This window comes from Choloepus didactylus, chromosome 13 (assembly GCF_015220235.1).
Source record: "Choloepus didactylus isolate mChoDid1 chromosome 13, mChoDid1.pri, whole genome shotgun sequence".
In the NCBI taxonomy this organism is placed as follows: Eukaryota; Metazoa; Chordata; class Mammalia; order Pilosa; family Megalonychidae; genus Choloepus; species Choloepus didactylus.
In genome coordinates, this window is record NC_051319.1 from 39,010,991 (window position 1) to 39,015,662 (window position 4,672).

General features: G+C 41.8%; 1 pseudogene; it reads right to left on the reverse strand.

Moving 5' to 3' along the window:
- Window positions 1-970: 970 nt before the first annotated feature.
- Window positions 971-2,439, reverse strand: LOC119508094 (annotated as a pseudogene).
- Between the last annotated feature and the right edge of the window lie 2,233 nt (window positions 2,440-4,672).

The window sequence follows — 4,672 nt, forward strand, 5'->3', positions numbered from 1 at the left end:
CTTCCTAAGCCTCTCAAGCTTCCCCAAATCTGTCCAACAATAACCTTCTAACATGTTACTTGGTTGCTAGAGGTACACTTATTTCCACTGTTTATAATCAACACTTTGACTGCAGTCATGTCTCATAACATTCTAAATGGATGGGTAATGCTAACGGACTCCATTAAAAGACAGCAACTTAAGTCCCAAATTTGTCATTGAAATTTTTAGTGTTGATCTCAGAAGCTAATCATATTTACCTTCCTCCTACCCAGGAAGAAGGAGTAATTTTGAAATAGTGTCACTGTCTTTAGCATCAGCATGTAGGTTTTTTTTCTTTTTTTCCCAGCTGTTAATTTATTGATCTACAGGTAGGGGAAAATGGAAGGTGGAGTGGGGAGTGTTTTTCTGCAGTGATAGCTGAGTGGAGTGCAGGAAAACAAAAACATAAAATGCACAAACAAAGTGGGAGCAGGGCAAGCTGAGGTGGGTGGGGAAACAAATAAAGGCCAGGGCCACAGTCTGCACAAACCAGAACCACTGCCCTATCCATGCCCTAAGGCCTTCCCTATTCTAGCTGGATGTCTCTTGACACACACCCATCCCACTCCCCAACACCCTCACTCCGGTGAAGTTTGGGAGTACTCTGGGCATCCATTTTCTATAAGAACTGAACAGAATACACAAGGGAGAGGGAGTTGTTGCCCTCCTACAATAACCACTGGGGCTTCTAGTCCTGGCCCCTTCATTCTTCCCTTGCTTGGGGGTGGGGGTGGAGGGCACATGATGGGCAGCCAGGTTCTGGGCTACCCCCACCAGAGCAGGGTCTAAAAACAGCCACACATCACTGAAATGTTAGTCTTCTTCTCTGGTGTCCCAGCCCACCAGTGCCACCCTATAACCCCAAATCAGCACTACAAGCATTCCTGGCCTAATGGATGGGTTCAGGGAGGGGATGGGACAGGAGCTGAAGAAGGGGCTCTGAGGCCCATCATGGCACAGGCACTACACACACAGTGTTGGTGAAGCCAGAGCCAGGGCTCCATCTGGTCAGCACAATGACTACATCTCCCTTCTTGTAGAAGACCTTGGCCTTGCCAACATTCATGGCCAGATTCACACAGAGGTCCACATCCCCAGCCCAGGCCTCCTGGACAGGGTTGTTACATAGCACAGGGAAGATGCCTCAGTGTAGGTGAGCCTGGCAGGCTGTCTAGTGGCTCTGGTCACAGCAATGATGGGGGCATGAGGTTGGTATCTGGCCACCTGGTGAATGCCCTTGGCAGTAGCTTCAGTGGGGTTTCTATTAATGGGCACCAGGCAGGATGGTGGCCTCTGCCTCAGAGGCAATCTAGTGCTGTATGTGAAAAGTCTCCAGAGGGTAGTCCGCTGTGGTTGTTTTCCAGACAGCATGATGCAGTTGGCTCTGTCCCCTATAGCACTGGCCATGTCACTGCCCTCAGCCTGGGTGGGGTGGGGTTTCTTGATCATGCTCGCCAGCATCCGGCTGGCACAGATGACAAGTTTCTCAGCTCAGTTGCACCACCCAGTCATCAACTTCTGAGCTAGGAAGAACTCTGTGGGAATCTCAATGCCCAAATCACTACAAGCCACCATGATCCCATTGCTGGCCTCTGGGACCTCATCAAAACCTTCAAACTCCTTAATTCTCGATTTTGCTGATTATCCCCATGTTCTTTCCTTTCTCTCCCGGGACCTTCCTGACATCATGGACATCAGATGCTTTGTGAATGAAAGATGAGAAAACCATATCCATGTCCTGTTCTACCCCAAATTTCAGATCCTGAATGTCCTTTTCTGTCTTTTCTGGCAGGTCCTCAGCAGCCCCTGGAAGATTCACACCATCTTGCTGCCTGAGGAGCCACCATTTCCTACTTCCCTCACCAAGAAATCAGCACCTTTCTCCCTCACCTGCAGAGAAATAAGTCCATCATCCACATAAATCTTGCTACCCACTTCCATCACTTTGCAGATGTTCTTGTAGTCCAGCCACAGGATATTCTTGTCACCCTTTTCCATATACACATTATCCAGAGTGATCTTCAGAGTGGCTCCTTACATCAGCCCTACATCAGCAGTGCTGCTTCCCTTGATAAGCCCAGTTCAGATCTCAGGTCCTCTAGTGTCCAGGGCCACAGTAATTGGCCGGTAGAGAATGGGGTCGGGGCAAAGCTTTCTGTGATTGCCTTCACATTCTTGATGGTCTCTGCATGGTACTCATGAGTTTCCTGAGAGAAGTTCAGATGAGCCACATTCATTCCAAACGTAATCATCACTGAGCTGGGCCAATGGTTCAGATGATGCCAGTGTTCTAGACTGTGATGGATGGTGAGTCAATGTCCAGCTGGCAGATGTACTCCAGGAACGTGTTCAGCATGTGGCATGCAGCTACTGGGTCTGAATGAAAGCAGTCTCAACTGTGCTGTGAGGCATCCACATGGCTTCTAGGTCCTCTCCATGGTTCAGCTTGGGCTGCAATGCAAATGCAGATAAGTCTGGAGGTTTTGGATGCATCCTCCTTTGCCTATAATGTAGCTTTGGTAAGACCATAAAGAAACTGGTGTCAATGGGCAATATTCAAGTCAGTCTGCTTCAAACAACTTCTCACAAATATCTACTCAGGTTCAGCAATGGGCTTAAAATCATGAATAAAGTGTTAGGCTTTTCTTCACAAAGTCTACAGTTCAGAAGGAAGACAGATACTATGATATCAGTAATACTATGTAAAAAGTGTTGCAATTGAGGTATTGTACAGCCATTGGTATGGGTGCAAAGTTTCAGGTATAATAGCAGAGAAATAAGAGAAATATTTTCTTCTGTCCAACTTAGAGGCAGTGAAGGATGCTTAAAGAGGTGATAAAAGCTTTAACATGGAGAGGCTTAAGGGAGAAGTAGTAAGATTGTGGAGCTGAAAGAAAAGAATGGCAAATTAAGAGAATGTATATCTATATTTTTATACCTTGTGTCTGTAATGATAAAACCGGCGCTTTCAGTATCTATCAGAAGCAACACAAAGCAGACCAAGATGCCTGCAGTCACCGGATAGAATTGTGTGTGCCGACAGCAGGTATAAGGGAAACAAAAAAAGGCCACCAGCTGCCACTGAATAACTTCCAAATAGCACCTCTGCTTTAGTGATCATTTTTCTTCTCACCACAGGCATAATTTCTCTAGTGCTATACTCTTGATTATGCGAGCATTGCTATTAGATATCACAGAGAAGCAGCAGTGTCTAGTTCAAGGGTAACAGCCAGGAATCCTGCTTTTCCCTCTGACTGGAAAGAGTATTTATTTATTTATTTACTTACTTATTTATTTATTTATTTCAGGAGACAGTGCTGATTGCTAAATGCCTTTTAAGGATAAAAGTTGAAGCAGAAGGAGGACAGATTGTGAATCCACAAAAGTGACTGTCAGGTTTTTTAAAGCTATGATCACAGTCATAATCTCTACTGAGGTCTTACTCCCCTCTCTTTTCATATTCAATAATGTTTATTTTTTAATAGTTTCTCGATGTTTCAAAATCCTAGGCAACATCTTGAAGTCCTTTGAACCCCCTGTAGTATTTACAAAAGTATTTTTTTTTTAAGGTACAATGAAACCGTCTTGCTGGAGACATCACTAACAGGAATTTTCAGTGGAATGGATGGAAGTTTATCTGTGCTATTAACCCACTTTTAGTAGGTAACAAAACTGAATGAAATAAGTCAGATACCAAAGAATAAATGTTGTATGATCTTATTTATATGAAATAATTAGAATATGCAAATTTTTGGTAATAAGCTAGAATACAAGTTACCAGGAGCTGGAGTGGGGATAGGGAATGGGGAGTTAATGTTTAATTGGTACAGTTTCTTTTGGTAGTGATGGGAAATTTGGTAATGGATAATGGTGACGGTAGCACAACATTGTGAATATAGCTAACACTATTGAAGTATATATTTTAAAGTGAATACAATTCAGGTAATAAATTTACCTGAATAAATTTATTTGAAAACAATACATCTGTTAAAAAAAAAAAGTTAATGAATAGCACTAGAGAAAGAATTCTTAAAGGACATTATAAATGAATTACTTGAAATTTTCTAGAAACATCTAATTACATAAAGAAAATAATAAGATACTTGTTAAAAGCCCCGATATAATTTTACATACCATATACATTTATTAAAGAGCTTGCTTTAAAGATTCTTACTTTGTTAATGTAGAAATTCCTACCTTGATAATATTTTGTTAGCATGGTTGAATTATGGCATAGGCAAGTTTTTACTTATTTTATATTAGTATAGAGTTTTTTTCCTATCAACTTTGGATAACCTTCTAGATTGCAAGAATTAATATTTCATTGTAATTCTACATTCATTCCTTCTCTGTGTCACAGACATTTTCTAGGACACATTCTGTCTATTAAAGAGCCCCAAATCATCAGATTTTCTATTGCCTCCCTGTGGAAAATTTAGATAAAATCTTTTTAGCTGCATGTATCAACCAAATTACCAGGGCACATCTGATTCTTGACATTTTCAGTGATAATTATCAGTTGTACTAGATGTGAAGTAGAAAGAATAGCTTTATTTTTAGAGAAAGTATTGAACTTCAACACTGTCAGAACAAAAATTCTTGTTTTGACTTGTACAGTGAGCACATTTGCTACGTATGAAGCAGATGGAGA